General features: G+C 31.9%; 1 pseudogene; it reads left to right on the forward strand.

Moving 5' to 3' along the window:
- The first annotated feature begins 13375 nt into the window (after positions 1-13375).
- Positions 13376-21850, forward strand: LOC120130276 (annotated as a pseudogene).
- Positions 21851-22036: the final 186 nt, after the last annotated feature.

Consider the following 22036-nt stretch of genomic DNA (forward strand, 5'->3'; position numbering starts at 1 on the left):
ATTGATCGTGTCACGAAAGATGATCAGTGACGGATGATGATTGGCTATTTTCGACGACCGAAAAAATACCATCGGAATAGTTGAGTGACTATTCTCGAAACTCCTCGCCATGCACCATCATGACTCCATATCAAACTCCTGGTCGAACACTGGGTTTTGGTACAATGAGTTTTGCATATCAAACAAGGCTCTCTTCTCCCTCATATGTTTAGTGATGTTTTTGAAAGAGAAAAGTAGTTTAGTTACCAATACAATATCACTGGAATAGTTGAGTAACTAAATTTATAATTTACCCTCGTGTTTTTTACCGAAGTTAACGGTTTGAGACAAATAAGGTAACTATTTTAATTTTACGGGACAACAAGTCTCAAAAAATACTTTGTAGGGGATAACTCGGTACAAAATGCATAGTTTAAAGGGGCAATGGTTAATTTAAACCTTAAAAAATGATTTGAGTAATTAAAATGGAACAAAAGTGATAGATGGGTACTAAAGGTGTAGTTTACACTTAATCTTTTTTTTGTAATTGTTTTATCAATGCATCTTCCTCTAACTTGTCTTAAACATTGTATGGTTGATAGTGCAACACGATTCTATCGCGTCACTAAAGAAAATCGCCATCAAACTCAGGGAAGAATCGAAGAAGAGTAGGTAGAGATAAGCATCATTTTAAAATTTCTAAATTCTCGTGTAATTTAAATAATTTTTTAATATTTTTTATTAATAATATGATTTCAATTTTGAAATTTTATAAGTTCACCTTCTTCAAATTTTATAAATTTATCCTTCTAATATAAAATCTTATGTTTATCTTTGATTGAAACTTATTTTGTCCTCTTGATACTCGAAACGATTTTCGTGAACATTATATATAGGGTAAATTATGTGTTTAATACATAAACTCTCGGTTTTTGTCTGTTTTAATTTTTCAATTTTTTTTAAATCACATAACGTTTAATTTTTATTTCGTTTTAGTAACTCGCATTTAAAAACCTAACGGGTGATTTGCATGTGGCACCTTTTATGGGTTAATTGCATCATTCATCACTAAACTATCTTCTCATCCTATTTTGGTCACTAAACTTTATTTTTTAAATTTAATTACTTAACTTTCAAGTTACTCATAATTTAATCACTCTAACTTTCAAATTTATTTTTTCATTTCAATTATATATTAATAAAATAATAATAAAAATGTCATGTAACAAAAATATTAATAAAATAAATTAGAGCGATTAAAATATGAACAATTTGAAAGTTGAGTAGTTAAATTAAAAAAATTTAAACTTTAGTATCAAAATAAGAGTGAAAAGATAATTGATGGATGAATGATGTAATTTACATATAAAAATGATAGGAGAATAGCAAAGACATAATTAATTGTTTATATAAAAATTGAAGTTATTGTTTGGTGTAATGTTAAAATTAGTCTTTAATTTTTTTATGGGTGTAAATGAATCGAACTTGAACAAATAAGAATATGTTTGTGTTTGTTTGTTTAATTTTAAATGTGTTAAGTTTGGTTCGTGTTCATTTAAGTTTTAGTATCATGTTCGTTTATATTTTTTTAAGGTGTTCATTAGGGATGAACCTAGGCAGAACTGTCGTCCCTTAAAAATTTAAAATTACAATATATTTTAGATTTTTCTATGTATTTTATATTGAAAATTTAATTTCGTCCTCGAATTTTATAAGTTCAAGTTCGCCCCCTAACATAAAATCTTGTGTTTGTCCCTGGTGTTCATGTTTGTTCGTTTAGCGTTCGTGAACACGTTCATTTACAGGTTTAGGAACATGTTCATTTGCAAACTAAAAATGGTAAAATTACGTCACTAGTACTTAAACTTCATAGTGTAAACTCTAAATTTTATCATATGTTTAATTTAGTCCCCACATTCACCAATATTTAAAATATAAAAAATAAAAAGTAAATGAGCTTATAACGAGCTTGTTCATGAATATAAACAAACTAGTCGATAAGAAGCTCATAAACGAGCATGTTCATGAATATAAATGAATCAAACACACATTTGTTCGTGTTCATTCATTTATTAAATAAACATAAAAATTTGTTCATACTCGTTTATTTAGCTTAGTAAATGAACATAAACGAACGTCATATAACATAAACGAACGTCATACGAACAATTCACCGAATGTTTGTTCATTTACGAACCTACCTTTATAAAATATTAAAAGGTTATTATTATGTGAGCTTAAAAAAGGTACAAGTGTTTAAATTATAACTCAAATTAACTTTTGATGCCTATAATTTTTTGTTTAAAATAAGTGTTTAATATTTTCTTCGTTATACTTTTAGGTATCTACTTTTATAATTTTTTTTTAAAAAATAAATAAAAAATTTAAAGTCAAATCCTTGCGTTACCTCTCTGTCCCACCCCCACCTTCGACGATGAAAGATTACAACCGGTTGAATTTTGTTCGGAATAAGACAAGAAACTCAATAATAGTGACCGTGTAACGCACGTACACTTAGAGCGGTTAGAATCACGGAATAACCGGAAATGCAAATACGCAAATTTTATTCAGTTTTGGTCCCTCAACTTTGCTTTTTATTCAATTTTGTAGAGAATCACATCATTAAATGCAAATAAGCAAATGCCAAACGGGAAAATCCCAGAAAAAACACTATACATGAACATTGTTCAATATTTATTTTGTATAAACCCGACTTGAAAAATATGTATCTTCCATTCAAATTTAACTCGACCCAAAAATTATATATCATTAATCCGATTCGAAAAATAAATTTTTTATTTTTATTTTCTGTTTTTGTTTTTTTTAGAAAATATTTTTTATTTTAATTTTTTTTTAAATTGAAAAACATGTTTTGGCTAATATAAATGAAAACTTGAATTTAAAACTAAAATACTAAAATATATTTGATATCTATTTTTTAGAATAGAAATAAAAAATAATAGTTATTAAATAATTAAACCAGATTATAATTATTAAAAATATTACATAAAGTTAACATACGAGTGATACAAATATAAACATAATAAAGTTGGTAAGGAATTCATGACACAAAATTTATTTAATTTATAATAAAAATAATATTAATGCATATTATACATTAATTTAATTAAAAAAAATAAAAATATTGTTATAAGTAATAGCACACAAAAGTGTTAATAACATAAAAAATATGTTTAGTGGTAATTGAGACTCTCAAATTGTTGGAAAAAATAATTAGTATAGTCCCTAAACTTATTTTTTTGCACCAACTATGATTGTTAAACTTAGAAAAAAATAATCTAACACTTTGAACAACAAAATCAAACGTTGATTGCCACGACGTTTACATGACAATTCACAAACTTGATAATCTATAATATTGATGTGATAGTCCACAATACTTTTGTGGCAGTACTCGATGGACGATGATATAGTAGATGAACTTAATTGATTATTTTAGAAAGTTTGAGGACTTACTAATTTTTTAAAAATTAAAAATTTATTTAAATTAAAAATATAAAATATGAATGATTATTAAGATTTCACTAAGTTAAATATAAAAATACTAAAAAATTAATTATTAAAATAAATTAATTTAAGGATTACATTGAGTGTAAAAAAATTTAGGGACCATATTGATATTTTTACAAAAGTGTGAGGGTTTCAAATGCCATTAAATCAAAAAATTATTGTTAGAGTGATTTAAACATGTGTAAGTTAAGTTAAAAATCTAGATATAATGTTTTTTTATTTTTTGAATTTTCAAAATAGTTTTAATGAAAATAGTAAAAACATATTTTTTTTATGTTTTCATATTTTCACTTTGTTTTTTTATTTTTCAGAAATCATTTTCCAACTTTACAACAAAACACGTTTTCTTTAATTTTTTTTATTTTCTATGAAAATAATTTATATTTTTCTAAAATCAAACGGACCCTAAGTATCTAAATTTTTTTGATCAAAATAGATACCTAAAATATTATTGGTTAAAACAAATATCTAAAGTATTTATTTATTTTATCTAAGTTCTAAAAAATCAACATGACATTATTTAAAGAATACTTTGATACTTAGATAAAAAATGAATACTTTAGATATTAATTTTGACAAAAAAAATACTTTAGGTACCTATTTTGACCAAAAAAATAAATTTATATATTTATTTTGATCAAAAAATACTTTAGGTACTGAAATAAAAAATATAATATACTTCATATATTTGTGATATAAGCGTTTTTTTAAAATAAAATAGTGGGAAAGTATCATGAGATCTCATTGGCAATCTATCTTTCATCTTCATAAAATAATAAAATAATATGTTTGATATATTATCAGTTATCTTTTATTATTAGGTAAACTAAGCATTTAGTACTTAAAGTTTCACTTTTGGTTTGTTTTAGTACATGGATTTTTAATTTTTTTTTACAAAATCATATTTAAAGTTTAGTTTTTGTTTCATTTTAGTATCTACCGTTAAAAACTTAACGATAGAACTGACGTGACATTTTTAAATTTATTTTAATTTTTTAATTATCATTTATATAATTATTTAATCAGTTTAATTTAACTAATGGATCAAAGAAAAAATCTCCTTAACGATAGTCATCTTTCTTGAATCAACCTATTTTGAGTTTGATGATCTTTACTTTTGGTTGTGAGAACTTCGATAGAGATGAGATTTTAATATCATTTGTTAGTTCGATCGGCCAACTAACAATAGTTAAGATATAACCACTTCCGTTTTTTCTATAGTTGGATTAGAGTCGTTTTCTTTTACAAGATTAGATTTGCGTAAACAAGAGATATAACTTTAGGTGATTATCTACAAAGATGAAGCTCACAGATAATAAATACAAAAGATATTCGATGAAATTTTACAAACTTGTATAGGTGTAATAATCTTCTTCAAGTGTTCTTGAGTAGTTTATATAGTGTGAAATAAGTTTCTAGTCCTTTATGAGATGAGTTATAGCGTTATGCTGTAAAATAGTCGTTATCTACGAAGAAAATAACTTTTACATCACGAGAGATAAATCATTTTCTTAAAGGAAACATGTTTTTTTAAATAATTAATTATCGTTACTTTAAAAGGATCGATCTTTCGATGAGAGAAGTCAATTTCTTTTGTCTTTATTAAAAAAAGATCGATATTTTTGGTCATTAGATTGATGCAAGAGTTGGCGTGATAAAATAGATCAATCCTTTATTACAAGTTTTAGGAAAATAACCACTCTTCTATTTATCCCTGACTCATTGACCCATTAAATAAAATAAAGGGTAAATTACGCATTGAGTATCTAAACTATTAATCTTAGTCTATTTTAGTACTTAATTTTCTTTCAAAATTAGATTTAACGTTTAATTTTTGTTGCATTTTAGTAACTGCCTTAAAAGCTTATCGGAATTGTTACAACTTGGCATTTTATAGGTAAATTACATCATTCATGCTCAATTATTTTTTCACTCCTATTTTGGTCATTAAAGTTTAATTTTTAATTTAATTACTTAACATTCAAATTACTCCTAATTTTATCACTCTAACATTCAAATTTAATTTTTTATTTTAATTATATTTTAATAAAATAATTAAAAATATGATGTCACAAGATATTATTAATAAAATAAATTAGAGTGATTAAAACATGAGTGATTGAAAGTAAGTAGTTAAATTAAAAAAATTTAAACTTTAATAACCAAAATAGGAGTGATAATATAGTTAAGTGATGAATTATATAATTTAGCCATAAAATGTCAGAACTGTTTATTAAATTTTTAACTTTAGTATTAAAATAAAATAATAAATAAATAAATAAAAATTTAAATATTAAAATAAATAATTTAAGTATTAAATATATAGTTTAAACTAGAATAAAATAAAATAAAAGAAGTATAAGTTTCAAACTGTTCCTGTCAGTGGAACCCACACCATAATTATGAAAAGGAGCGTCTCATGTGATTCCAGCTTCCCTTTTTTTTCATATATATATATATATATAATAAATACAAAAACTCGTCTGATGAGAACCGTTTATATCGCGTCACAGCGAGTTGACGTGCGACTTTTTTTTGTTAAAACGAGAAAATTCGATTTGATTGTGAGTGAAAAACAAATCACTCAATATCTCTCTTCTTCTCGCGATATATATCCGACACGATATTTTGCTCTATTTTCCCTTTCCCTTATCCCAAATCAAATAGGATGTCAAAGATTCCGTTAATTCTTTTAAAATAATATTAAATGACTCCCCAACTTTGTTTACTTTTTTCCTTAATTAGTTTTAGGAGGTAATCAAATATGGAACACTCTCATATCGATAGATAACTTGATCTAATCTAAAATATCATATTAATGTTATCGGAGTGACCCACATTAAAATTTAAGATAAATTAAATTTTTTGTTAAAACATATAAAATCATAAAATAATTTAATAAAATACAATTTCAAAAAATCATTTATATATTATAAACAGAATTAAAATCAATTAAGTTCTAAACTCAATATAAAAAAATCAAATATGACATATATGCACCCTAATTACACTTGTATTGTACTCTACAAAAAATCGAAGGAACTCCAATTACTGATGTTGATAGATGCATGAATTTATTCTTTTAACCTGAAATAGTAAGTGGTAAACTCAGTAATACAAAACTACCAAAAGATGCTAAAAGAAATATAGATAAATAGGAAACATTTGAAATTTTCTCATTGGTAGCATTACATTTCCGTGATGAGTTGAGGTTCCACTGATATTTCTTCGGATAACAGACAAGTAGCTTATAGCTCATAGGAAACGTTCAAAAAACCAGTTTCAGGATATTGAACAACGTCTAGTGTGTTCTTTCAAAACAATAATAAAATGTAACCTTAGTTTAAAATAATTATTATTTCAAAATCACTATAGTACCCTCAATCCGAATACTCTATTTGAAATTCCTTAGGACATCATCCATAAGGAACTTACCCTAAACCTCTAGGATCTAGAAATCCAATATGAATGATCATAACATAAAGGATTTACCAGCTAGCTGAACCTCAAAGACTTTAGAATCCTACTGAATCAATACCACAATAAACAATTTCAGATAGAAACAATAATATCATAAAACATAAATTAGAAGTTGAGTTTTTATTCAAAATACATAATTTCCCTCAACCGTACACCAAATGCAATACCCCAGAACAAACATCCATATGGACTTACCCTAGACCCCTAGGATTTAGGAGTCCAATATGAATGATCAAAACAGAAATGATTTACCAGCTAGCTGAACCTTAGAGTCTCCAGACACCTACCCAAACAGTACCCCAATAAAACACATCAGATAGAAATATTAGAAATCATGAGCTAATTGTACCTTATGTAGAAATCAAAAACCATATATCATAAATCGTACTTAAATATTTTTGTTAATAGGGACAAACTAAAGGAACTATATATTTTTTGAAGGCACTTGGAAATTATCGAATAAAAAGTATGAACTTACGTAAAATTGATTGGATTTCAAGGATCGAGGTCCCTATTAAAAGGTTTAATTGTTATCGGATCTAAACAACATTTAGAGATTGATACTTTAGAACCATTTAGGATCTCAGGTGTATCATAAAGGTATTTAGGAACTTTTACATAAGAATACATTAAGATTTTCAAATATAACCATAGGGATTCCATTATTTAGGCCATCAATGATATTTCGGACACTTTGATTTCTTGTGGATTTCTAGAAACTTAATCCAATAAGGGTGAGATGATGATTTATGGTATTCAAGATTCATCTCGATTTATCAGGATATTGGGTCAACTAAAGCTGAACAAATCCCAATACCGTAATTCCTATCAACCACTCAAATAAATACACTTAAAGAATATTCACACTATAATCTGACAATACTAGTCGAATGATCATCTTAGAACTATCGTTGAACATCTTGAGGAACTATACGTATTTCGTGGTATTTATTTATTTATGTATTGAGCAATCTCCAAGATAACCAATACCGTAATACCTATCAACCACTCAAATAAAACACTTAAAGAATATTCACACTATAATACTGACAATACTAGTCGAACTGATCATCTTTAGAACTATCGTTGAACGGATCTTGAGGAACTATACGTATTTCGATGGTATTTATTTTATTTATGTATTGCAGCAATCTCCAAGATAACCGACGTACTTTGGTCGTCTCTATAACTTTTAGGGGTCGTTAAAATATTTAATATCAATGTTTTTAAAACCGGACTGGACCTTAAACCGGTGAAGGTACTGGTTCACTGGTTCAACCGTGGTTGAATCGATTTATATAAAATAATATTTGTTTTAAAATTTTACATAATATTCAAAGTAATATTAATATATATATATATATATATATATATATAACACTTTTTTTAAGTTCACAATATTAAAAGGTATAAAAATATCACAAGTCATAACATATATAAGTTAAATACCATAAAATCAAGTGAAACAAAATGATTCAAATCAACTACAACATAATATTTAAGTAGGGATGAGCATGGGTCGGGTTTTTGGACAACACGACCCGATAAGAAAGGGTACTCCACCCGTAACCCGACCCAACCCGATCAAATTATAATTTCACTTGATCATACCCAACCCGATAGACAATTAAAAAAATCTAACCCGACCCGACCTGATTTAATTTTTTATTTATTAAAACCCACGCTTGGTCGGAGCATTAAAGTTGCAGGAGCACCATTTTTTTAATCAAACACATCCTTTGCCCATGCCTTTTAATCAAGTCCCATTATGTGCCCATTCCAAGCATGCTCCACGCCTGCTGAGGACAAAAACCAAGAACCGTGTGAACCGTGTTGAATCGGTCGGTTCACACCAGTTTTGCCGGTTCCCAAATGGTTCATTGTAAAATTGGTTTTAGAGACTGATCGGACTGAACATGCAACTGATTCTCGGTACAACCGACCGATCCGGTTTGATTTTGATAACACTGTTTAATACTTCACTGGTACTTTCAAAACTTGCCTACAAACATTTTCTTAAACCAGATCATTAGGTGGCGTTTGGTTCGCATGAATACCTTAGAATTTAGGGGAATTGGAATCCCTCATGACTTCAACTTTCCATTAAATGAGGGAAAGTGAATTCCATCCATTCTATGATGGAATTCAATTCCCTTGTTAGAGGGAATTGAAATTTGACCATACTACCCTCATCAATCTTTTGGTAACTTATTCATATATTGAATAAAAATATTTTTTAAATTTCGGGTTGGGTCGGGTGAAACTTTATTTTGGTCGGGTCGGTCGGTTTTTTTAAGTGTGATATTCGGGTCAGGTCGAGTTCGGGTTTAGGGTGAAAAATACCCGACCCAAATATATATATAATTTTACCTTATATATTTAAGAATAATGACAATAATACTCATATATATATAATTTTTTCAATTAAGTTACTATTTTTATTGAATAAAAATAATTTTTTTATTATTTCAGGTCGGGTCGGGTCGGGTTTATAATTCATATATTCAGGTCCGGTCGGGTGAAACTTTATTTTGGTTGGGTCGGGTTCAGGTTTAGGGTGAAAAATACCCGACTCGACCTGACCCAAAAAATATATAATTTTACCTTATATATTTAGGAATAATTACAATAATACCCCTCTATATATAACTTTTTTTCAATTAAGTCACTATTTTTATTGAATAATTTTTTTTTATTATTTCGGGTCGGGTTTCTAATTCATATATTCGGGTTAGGTTGGGTGAAACTTTATTTTAGTCGGGTCGGGTCTCGGATGGAGGTTCCCTTGTTATCGGGTCGGGTGAACCAAAAACCGACCCATGGTCATCCCTAATTGGGATGATTTTAACTTATGATGTTTATTAGCATGATTTTTATAATTTATTGAACTGAATAATCAATCAATAAAATTAAAATTTTTATAATATATTGCTATATGTAATTTATAAAACAAATTAAAATTAAGAAAAAAACAAGAATGACAATCATGTCATTTTACATTACTGAAATCAAATTCATATGACATGTCTGCGAACCAAACAGAATATGGAATTAGATTCCAATTCAATTTCCTGCCAGCCAAACAGAATATGGAATTGGATTCCAATTCCTGGCAGATTCCAATTCCCTCATAAACATTCCAGCGAACCAAACGCCACCTTAGGGTATTTGGGTCATTTCAGTACACAGGGTTATTCTAGTCATTTTCTTTCGATTTAGTCTTATCATATAATTCATCGATTTCGAACTATTCAAACATAACTGATACCTTGGTTAGTTTAGTCTTCAGGCGTTTGCTTAGAAACATAACTATGAGTATGCTTTCCAAGGTTATTTTCCACTTTGGGCACAATTCTCGTCTTTTTACATCATAAGGGTATTCTCGTAATTTTACCTAATAAGAGTATTTTCATAATTTCTTTTCCAAGTATTTTAAGCATTTAACCTTTTTACAGAAGAAATCAGAGTTTACAGATTCTTAGGTTACTTGAATTACCAATTAACCACAAAACTTGAGATTATTTCTCATTAATCTTCTAGTTCCTTACACGAGTCCATCGAGTCTTACTCAATTTACTGCCTTTATACCGTATTGAGTATTATTTTCAGAATCCTCAATAAACACAAGACCGATCTTTTTCATTCATGGAATTATCAATAAGTACGATAAAATTTTCAAAAGGTAGTAAAGTATTACCTTGATTTTCAAGCCACGCCAATCAATCAATTAAATTCCATTTGGTCTCCCTTGAACTTAAAGTCAAAGTCCCTAAATGTCTCGGATACATAGAAAAACAAATTACGTCAAAAATGAAACTTAAAGGGAAAACTATTCGAGTCAAAAGATAAAAAGCTAAAAATAGCTTATTGTGTTCAAATTTGGCAAAACAGACTACGGATTTGGACTCAGGACGTCGAAAAACATATAATAGAAGTTTTCAGAAATTTTGATTGTTTGGGTCAAAGTCAACGCGTTGGCTCAGTCAACGAGTTGACTCAGTTTACACAAACTCGACGGAAGATGATGCACACGCGCGACGGTGTCACATGGCGGTGCGTGTGATGGGGATAATTACGGCGACCGAACACTCTGAGAGTAACCAAACATCACACACAACTCAGATAAGTCCAGAAATCAACCAAAACTCGACGAAAATTAAATAAAAAACAACTGAAGCTTACCCCGATGGCGGACGAAAAAAACGACTGGAGGGAATGGTACCAATTGGGTTATGTTTAGAACTGAGCGGGGACCCTGATGGCAGTGGCTATGAGGCCAACCGACAACGGAGTCGGTATGAAAATTATGAAAACCACGACGGCGGATGAAGCTTTTCGACGAGGATTTCTCGATTGATTCATGACAAACGGTGGGATTAGACGGAGAGAAGTCTGTTGAGTTTTGCTCGGCGTGGGATGAAGAGTCGAACAGTGGTGGCATCGGGGCCTATGGTCACCAGTGGTGGCCAGAATTGCAAGGAGAAGAATCGACGATTTTAGGTTTTTGACGAGCAAACAATCGTCGATTTACGACGAACGACATCGACTTTCGACAAATTGACAGAGGGCTTTTGATTGAAGGACGACGGGGAACAAAATGGTGGTGGCGGTGCAGTCCACCATCGACCGAAGATCAATGAACGGAGGGGCTACGGGTTTGGGAAATCTTTCCAAATTATTTTTTTTATTATTTTTTTAAGTTTGGTTCCAATCCAATGAGAAAGAGATGATATGAAATTTAAAATCTAGGCTAAGTAACTATAAAACATATTTTTAATAAAATATATTAGAACAGTGTCTAGCTTAAACTGTAGGGCTTGGGTCACCATTCATTCTTCCCGTAGGTCACGGGTTCAATCCCACCAATCCCCTATTTTTTTTCAAAATTAAAGACTGCTGGAATAATTTCAGTTTAAGTCACTGACCTCAAGTTTTCAATTTTTTTTACAATTTGGTCCTCATAATTAATTAAAATTCAATTTAACTCAAAACCAATAAAAATCGGGGTATGACAAAAATAATTATCTTTCCATCGCAAAATAATTTATGCCAATAAATTCATAAGTCATTCGGCTTCTTGTCTAATTAGAATGAGAGCGATAAACAATGATTTTATATTGGAGAGAACGATACACATGTATTTAGTAGACTTTCACGATATAACTGATTCGCCTAAAATAAAGACAAATACACTAATAAAACTAACTTCATCATTTTTGTTATTCAATTTACATAGAGTATTTCTCTAAGACTGTATAATATCCGATAAATTTCAATTTTCAATGCTCAATATTAGGGGAGTCTAACTCATCAAGAATATTAGACGTACAATAATCTTAGCATGTTCAATTTGAGATACACCGGTTCTTTCATTATTTTGTAAAAACTTAGCGTTTTTAGTACTTAAACTATCAGTTTTGATTCGTTTTAATACCTAAACTTTCATTTTTTTTTTCAAAATTTAACGTTAAATTTTGAAAGGGGTACTAAAATGAAGCAAAAAAAAAAAAATTGAACGACGGGATACTAAAAAAACAAAAACTAAATTTTAGGTATGATTTTGAAAAAATTAAAAATTTATGTACTAAACATGCAATTTATCCTAATTTTTATTCAAAAGTAATTGGAAAGTTTATTGTTGAAATTATTTTATGCAAATGGCAAGAAAACCTAAAAATAATAAACCGGGAAAGTCCACAACTAGGGATGACAAAAAAACCCGAACCTAACAGAGAAAACCGAAAATTGAATTAAACGAGGACGGGGAAAACCCGTTTATGTTAAACGGGGACGGGTTTAGTAATCCCCGCCCCGATTACCTGGCCCGGTACCCGACCCGAAACCCGGCCCGATAAATATTAAAAATAATTATGTTATATATATATATATATATATAATATTAATAAATTTAATTTAAATTTAAAAAAATATATAATATTTATATATTTAATTTAAATATATATACCCGACCCGATACCCGTTTAAATAACCATTTATGCTAAATGAGGATACCCGTTTAAATAACCATTTATGCTAAATGGGGATCCATGTTTAAATCCTGGATGTTTTTTAAACGGGGACGGAGACGGGGACCAATATCCGACCCGAACCCGGCCCGTTGTCATCCCTATTCACAACTCCAATCTAATCCACTAATGACATCCATAAGTACGTTGGCGTATCAGATACCCTCTCACTTCATAAGCCAGAGGGCTTATCAATCGAGTTTCTAGCTTTTGATTCTTACGATATCTCATATCTCGTCTCGCTATGATCACGATATGTCCGCAAATTTCTTTTTTGTTTGTTTCCTTTTTCTTTCCATTTTCCTTTTAATTTTTAATTTTTCACCTCTCAAATCCCTAACCCTTTCCTCCTCTGTATAAATACTTCAACCAGAAGCAATTCCAAAGAAGAAAGAGAGACACACATTCAAAAGAAGGAAAAAGAATAAGTAAAACTGAAGAGAAAGCAGTGAGAAGACCGCTCTTTTCTATTCGCTTTCTCCGAAGAAATTCTCCCGATCTGTGAAATTGAATCTGGTAATTTTTATATCATTTCTGTAATTTTTTTTAAATTTTTGGATGATTATTTTAAGTTGGTGGATTTCTTGAGCTGAGACCCTAATTTTTGATGGTTTTTGGTTGTTTTATTGAAGTATAATTGATCTATGAGAAGCTCATATCTCTTTGCTTCCCCCCTCTTTTTGTTATTTTTACAGAATTACGATCATGTCCTCGCTTAGCAGAGAACTCGTGTTCCTTATACTTCAATTCCTTGATGAAGAGAAATTTAAAGACACTGTTCACAAGTATGCTTTGATGTTTGCAGTTTTTTTTCTTTCTATTTTTAAAATTAATATATGAATGCTTTGAAATTTTATTTGTGTTTTTTTATATTTGGTTAATAAATTTAAATTTAATTAGATTGGAACAAGAGTCAGGGTTTTTCTTCAATTTGAGATATTTTGAGGACATGGTGACAAATGGGGAGTGGGATGAGGTAGAGAAGTATCTCTCGGGGTTTACAAAGGTTGATGATAACAGATATTCCATGAAGATATTTTTCGAGATTCGGAAACAGAAATACCTTGAAGCTCTTGACAAGTAATCATTTTTTTCCTCGTTAAGCTTATAGTGTGGTCTGTACCTGTTGTTTAGTTTGTTTGTTGACATTTTTGCAAGTTTGCGAGTGAATTTAGTAGCAGAAAAAGGGGAAGTGTCCTAAGTTCATTTGCATTTTCACTGAAATAAATGCAGGCGGGATCGTGGTAAAGCCGTGGAGATTTTAGTTAAAGACTTGAAAGTGTTTTCAGCATTTAATGAGGAACTTTTTAAGGAAATTACACATCTGTTGACATTGGACAACTTTAGGTATGGATGAGATATTGATGCTTGGTTTATTTTTTGTCCACTGTGTCAGCACTATGGCATCTTTGTGTCTCTACTTCATAAGTTCATGCAATTTTATGGTTTATGTTAATATGCAGAGAAAATGAACAGCTATCTAAATATGGAGATACCAAATCTGCTAGAGGTATAATGCTTGCAGAATTAAAGAAGTTAATAGAGGCTAACCCCCTTTTCCGTGATAAGCTTCAGTTTCCTTCCTTGAAGAATTCAAGACTGCGGACACTAATAAATCAAAGGTCATATTCTTCTTTTTTGATTCTAAACTTAATTAATTCTTCGCTTTGAGCTTCTTAATGGTTTTTGTCATTATAATGCAGTTTGAATTGGCAGCATCAGCTTTGTAAGAATCCAAGGTCTAATCCGGACATAAAAACACTGTTTGTAGACCACAGTTGTGGACAACCAAATGGTGCACGAGCTCCATCCCCTGTTACTAACCCTTTAATGAGTGCCATCCCGAAGGCAGGGGGCACTTAACATGCTGGTGTGGGTATGCATGTTGTAAAGGTTCATTTGAATGTTAAAATTACTTGTGTTGCCTCTGAGAAGATACATAATGCATAAACCTGTTAGGAAAAGGCATATTTGTTGCTGATATGTTACTAAGATGTAAGATCATGAAACATTGAGAAGTCACCAGAACATAGAGATTTTAGGATATCAGCCAGTTTTTTGTAGAATTGTAGTGAAATGCATATCTTGATGATTCTTATTTTACCTTCTATATTTGTGTCTCATGCTAGCTGCAATCTTAAAACACCCTAGAACTCCTCCGACCAATAACCCTGCTCTGGACTACCAGTCAGCAGATTCTGAACATGTTTTGAAGAGACCAAGGCCCTTTGGAATGCCAGATGAGGTATGTCAAGCTAATCATACCATATGTGATCATTTATAATAAAGATTTACCTCCCGAATAGCCGGTGTGACATATACATATCTATTTTCGTATGTCTAACTGTCTAAGTATGATTACGAGATGTATGTGATGCATTTTAAAGGATATTAATTAATTCATGTGAAGAATGTGATTTACGTGAAAAATTTAGTCCTTTTGAAATTTATTTGCATATTATGGCTTTTCTGGTTATAATAATTAGTAATTGAAATTTTGTTGCTCCTCTAGTTTTCTCAAGATGGGTAATCAAATAAAGAAATTTTGTCCTAATTTTTTGTTTTCCCTTATTGTTGGAAGAAAGAAAATGGTACTTTATGGTTTATGTGGTTTTGATTGTGTTTTTTGAGTCTTAGTTGTCTTGTTTTCGCCTTAGTTTTTTTCTCTTTTTTTCTCCCTGCTCGCTAGTCTTTTGGCTGATAACCAGGATGTCTGCTTCATCTTGTAGCATAAAGCATCTTCTAGTTTTTGTTGAAACTGTATATTATAAATTATTGGTACCTAATCAGCTATGCTTTACCACCAGGTCAATAATTTGCCAATAAATATTTTGCCGGTTCCATATGCCGGCCAGAGCCATGGTCAAAGTTCTTATTCTCCTGATGACTTGCCTAAGACTGTTGTTATGACTCTAAGTCAGGGGTCTACAGTCAAGAGCATGGATTTCCATCCGGTGCAACAAATTCTTCTCCTTGGTGAGAAAAGCACAAATATTTGCATGCCTGCTCAGAATCATTTTCTGTAAATTATGTTATCAGAAGCTGTTTTTTTTCTTCCCTTTATTGCTGTGTTCTAATTGTGTGTGTTTTCTTTTCCCATATTTGGTTTTATAATATCAGTGGGAACAAACATCGGTGATATCATGGTGTGGGAAGTAGGTAGTGGTGAAAAGATAGCTCATAAAAATTTTAAGGTCTGGGACCTTTCAGCATTTTCGATGCCTCTGCAGGTTTGGATTTCTTTTGCCACTAACAAGATTTATTGAACCTGAAGTAGTCACAAATGAAAACCTTCTGATTCTCTCAATCAGGCATCTTTGGCAAAATGATCATACTGTAGCAGTCAACCGTGTTGTGTGGAGCCCTGATGGAGCTTTTTTTGGTAATGTCTGGGCCTGTAGCAATTGAATTTCTGATAGTCTGCCACTATGCAAAGGAAGTAAATTCATCTACTTAAACACTAGATTTGAAAGTTTCTCCTTATCTTCAGGTGTTGCTTATTCCAAGCATATTGTGCACATATACTCCTACCATGGTGGCAATGATCTACGTAATCACCTAGAGGTTTGTGTGACTAGTCAATGCAGTTATGTCCAGCAAGGGATTTTTAAGCTGATATCTTCCTTCCGTTCTCCTAATACTTTGATTGAATTCTTTTCTATTTTAGATTGAGGCTCATGTTGGGGGTGTCAATGATCTTGCATTCTCTTATCCAAACAAACAGTTGAGCGTTGTCACTTGTGGCGAGGACAGGGTTATTAAGGTTTCTGTTCATCTCATTTCTTTTATCTTGCTGCATCTGTTTGAATTTATTACTAACAGTTTAATCTTTGTAGGTTTGGGATGCTAATACTGGGGCTAAGCAGTATACTTTTGAGGGTCATGAAGCACCTGTCTATTCTATATGCCCTCACCACAAGGAAAATATTCAGGTAACAGACAACTGCATGAAGATTGGCACTCATTTGTCCCTTTGTTTTGATTTTGCTTCCATTTCAACAGAGTAAAAATGGGGTATATTAATTATTTTCCTCTTAGTTAGAAAATGAGCCAATATCACGCTCAGAAAACTAAGTTCTAAAGTTTTGACCAGTCTTTTCATAGGTCTTAACAGATGAAATGTATAACATTGAATAATTATACAGTTGATGTTGAACAAAACCACTGGACGCTTGAGTTATATTCAATCCAAGTTTGTTTTTAGCCTTGGTGATTATTATTGTTTTTGCTTGTTTCATTTACAGTGTTCTGGAGTACTTTGTGCGCAAATTTGATTTTGGCTCCTAGCATGGTATCTGCTGAGTAAATTAAGCTAGTTTTACCCCCAATGACCACCTCCTGCTTAAATCTTTTTAAATTTTGTACCCGAGTTCAAAGACATTTGAAAGTATATATATTCTATGGAAACCAAAATTGGTGAAAAGATTTCAAATTTTGGGATATTTTGTCAGAGAACAATCAGTTTTAGGATTTAGTGCGTTTTTTCTTTCAACCATAGAGTCCACAACTCCTTTCTAAAGACTCTTCATAAGAAGCTCTCTATTTCTCTTTTGATGAATGCTAGTTTTTTTATTTCAGATTCTAATCATTAGCAGTTGGTACCTATAAGTTTCTTATTACTGTAATGCTTAAAGATTTCCATCTTCTGTCTTACTTTCCCTTTTCAGTTCATTTTCTCAACAGCAACTGATGGGAAAATAAAGGCATGGTTGTATGATAATATGGGTTCAAGAGTTGACTATAATGCACCAGGCCAGTCCTCGACAGCAATGGCATACAGTGCAGATGGAACAAGGTTCTTATGTCATATGTCCACTCTGACTTTGGTCTTTTTTATTTTGAGGTTGTTCTTATCTATCTTTCTATTCATTATGGTAGTACTTACCTTTTCAATTTATCGGCTACTGTAGGCTGTTCTCATGCGGGACAAATAAAGAAGGGGAATCATTCTTGGTGGAATGGAATGAAAGTGAAGGAGCTGTCAAGCGGATGTATTTTGGTCTTGGGAAGCGATCTGTGGGAGTTGTTCAATTTGATACCACAAAGAATAGGTTCTTAGCTGCTGGTGATGAGTTCACTGTCAAATTCTGGGATATGGACAATCTTAATTTATTAACAAGTACTCCGGCAAATGGTGGATTGCCGGTACGTAAGCATTTGTGTTATTCCCTGTAAAGTTGTCTGGAAGTAACTTCAACCTCCTAACTATACTTGTTATAACAAAATGCAGCCTTCCCCTTGCATTAGATTTAACAAGGAAGGAACATTACTAGCCGTTTCAACTGATGATAATGGAGTTAAAGTTCTAGCAAACTCAGATGGCATTAGGTTGCTACGGACGGTGGAGAGTCGTTCGTTTGATGCTTCTAGAGTTGCCCCTGCTGCTATAATAAAGGTAAAAGCTCTTTAGAGAGGCACAAACAAACATAATATAACTATTCATTAATGTACATACATATTCTATGAAAATATGTTCTCTAAGTGGCTGATTTATGTACCAGACTCCAAATATTGGTACATTTGGCTCCAACAACGCAACTATTGGAACAACCATGGGTGATCGGGCATCATCAGTACCTGCTATGGTTGGAATGGTGAGTTACTATCATAATCATAATCTAAATGCTTTTTCATAAATTGAGATGGATGTACCTATCTTTTGAATGTGAATTTACAAGGTCTAATTTATGCATGATAAAATTTATGATCTGATTTTTTTGCTTTTGGGTCACTTCAGATCAGCGATGGTAGAAGCGTGGCCGATATAAAGCCAAGAATCACAGATGAGTCTGTGGAGAAATCTAGGATCTGGAAACTTACAGAAATCAATGAACCATCACAATGCCGCTCTTTAAGGCTTCCTGATAGTTTGACAGCTATGAGGGTAAAACCTATTTCCCTATTTGTGTACTTCTATAGAATTTTGAAATAATTCTGACTGAATTCCATCTTTTGTGGCCTATCTAGAATCATCTGCTCAGGAATAATTCACTAAGATTTTATCCTCTAATCAGTCTATGGAAAACAGCTGTTATGTTTTTCAGGTTATATTAACAATTGGGGACTAAATTTACCTGTAGAAAAGTTTGCAGTTCATGTTGTTTATGGTTGTGATTTTATTCTGAGTGGATTGTGATAGTATATATTTATTTCTAAAGACAAGGTCATTTAATTTTCTATGATGTCAGGTTTCTATACTAATTTATACAAATTCTGGAATTGCCATATTGGCATTAGCATCTAATGCTGTACACAAGCTTTGGAAATGGCAGAAGAATGATCGCAACTTAACCGTGAAGGTATTAAAATTTCTTTAACAACTCTTTAATAGGTTGCATACTTCATATCATAATGTGTTTGTACTGTTTTCCCCCTTAATATTAATGTAAACTAAGTATTAACTAAGATTTTGCCCGTTGTAGGCCACAACCAGTGTTGCACCACAATTATGGCAGCCGACGAGCGGAATATTAATGACTAATGATATAAGTGATACAAATCCTGAAGATGCTGTTCCATGCTTTGCACTTTCAAAGAATGATTCCTATGTTATGTCAGCTTCCGGGGGTAAAATTTCACTATTCAATATGATGACATTTAAGGTATCTCCTTTCTCTATTCATTTCATTTTCTGGACATGATATTTTTAGGGAAGCTCTGGTGTTTTACGTGTATAACGCATCTAGGCTAAACTTTTATAGTGTAATCATGAAGTTTAAAGGAATTTATGTTTAAAAATGAGGGTATTTCATTTGGATTGTTGGATTGAAATTGACTGACAATGAGATTATTCTTTCTTTTGAAAAGGGAGGGGGTCTAGACCGTATAGTTTGTTTAATACAAATCTTGTTTTCTTTATGTTTATTTTGTATCTTTGTTCTTTCTTAATGTGCAGATGATGACAACATTCATGCCCCCGCCACCCGCTGCTACCTTCCTTGCTTTTCATCCTCAGGACAACAACATCATTGCCATAGGCATGGATGATTCATCAATCCAAATTTACAATGTTCGGGTGGATGAGGTGCTTAATTGACTTTGAACTTTGACGGCTTCTTAGATATAAATCGAAATTGTTTGATTACCTGCGTGCTCTATTTTCACAGGTGAAAATAAAGTTGAAAGGTCATCAGAAAAGAATAACAGGCCTTGCATTCTCTAATACTCTAAATGTGCTTGTTTCTTCAGGAGCTGACAGTCAGGTTAGAAATATCAGCGTTTCGCCCATGTATGCATGTTTTATCCTAAAACAGTTAACAACCCACTGGGAGAAAAATAACTGATGCTCGACATTGAAACTTGTATATGTTTAAAGCCAACTCTCGAAAAAATGTGATGTTAAAAAGCTCATGTTTTTAACAATTGGCTTAATTTAAGTTAATCCTGTGAAGAATTCGCGGGATAAGCTTCTTGCTGAAAACATATTAATTTATTACGCCATGCCTATATCAGGTCTTTCTTGCATGTCTTCTTGTTTCTTTTAAAAAACAAAGAATTCCATAGGAGTTACCTTGTGTATTAATGTCTTGTAAAATGATTTTTAGTATTTGTTTGGATCACTATCATCTGATTATTTCAAATCCTTCTTCTTTTTTTTGCTGCAGTTGTGTGTCTGGAGCACAGATGGATGGGAGAAACAGACCAGTAAGTTCTTGCAAATACCAAATGGGCGAGCACCATCTCCTCATGCAGATACAAGGGTACAATTTCACCTGGATCAGACGCATTTGCTGGCAGTACATGAATCACAGATCGCTATATTTGAAGCACCGAAACTTGAATGTCTAAAGCAGGTATGTGAGCTTCTTTTTTTGCATTATATATATATATATATATTGCTTAAAGTCTGTGTTTAATCAAGTGCATTTTAGGAGGTAATTGCTTTGCAGTTTCATGCATGCAGTAAGAAGTGTCCCTGTAATGCTAACTATGAGAGTTTAGAAATTGCTTTGTTGCCAGTACAGTTTGCTGGTGATTTATTTTGAGGTTAGTAATGTTACTCTGGAATTATTTTCTCAAACAGTGGGTCCCCCGAGAAGCAAGTGGTCCCATCACACACGCGACTTACTCCTGTGATAGCCAATCAATATATGTGAGCTTTGAAGGCGGAGGTGTTGATGTTCTTACTGCTTCAACATTGAGATTAAGATGTCGAATAAGTCCGGCTGCATATTTACCTCCCAATGCAAGGTGCTTTCTCCTTTCCCATTTATCAAATCAGTTAAACAACAATGTATAGTCACTATTTGACGCTTAATACCAATGCACCTTGGAACAGCTTGAAAGCTTATCCGCTCGTCATTGCGGCACATCCTTCGGATCCAAATCAATTTGCTTTGGGACTAACAGATGGTGGAGTCCATGTCATTGAACCATTGGAGTCCGAAGGAAAATGGGGCACCTCTCCTCCAGTTGAAAATGGTGCCGGACCAAGTTGCACATCTGGTCCAACTGGTTCAGAGCCACCCCAACGGTAACCACTCCATGAGCAAGTAAGTATCCCTTCCGTGCTATCCCTGCCAGCGCCAAATGGTTCCATGTCAACATGACCTTCGAGGGAAGGACGCACAAGGCAAAATAATAGGTTTACGTTAAAAAAGGCATGACATGGATTTTGCGGCAGAGGCATAGTAGTGTTGGTCGATTCGATTATTGATCTAAGATTGGTTGTAAATGTAGGAGTTGGTCACTTTGACTGCAATACGTAGACTTGGAAAAGGGAAATTAGGGACAATATGTGTCGGTTTTAAATAGTTAGGAGTGCTGTGTCTGTATGTTTATTATTTAGCTTTTCAGAAACTGTTAAATTGTCTAATATCTCACCATTTTTTTTAGCTTATTCATTTCATGCAATGTAATACACAGCTATATTCGTCGTCCCAATGAATTTCTGCTATTTATCACATACAGGGAAAATGACACAAAACACAGGCCTATAATTTGTACATGTGCAAGACATTGGCAATTGATTGTGCTTTCCTAATCTTCAGGAACTTTTGCTGAATCTATTAACTATACAA

Source organism: Hibiscus syriacus, unplaced genomic scaffold (genome assembly GCF_006381635.1).
Source record: "Hibiscus syriacus cultivar Baekdansim isolate YM2019G1 unplaced genomic scaffold, ASM638163v2 tig00110540_pilon, whole genome shotgun sequence".
In the NCBI taxonomy this organism is placed as follows: Eukaryota; Viridiplantae; Streptophyta; class Magnoliopsida; order Malvales; family Malvaceae; genus Hibiscus; species Hibiscus syriacus.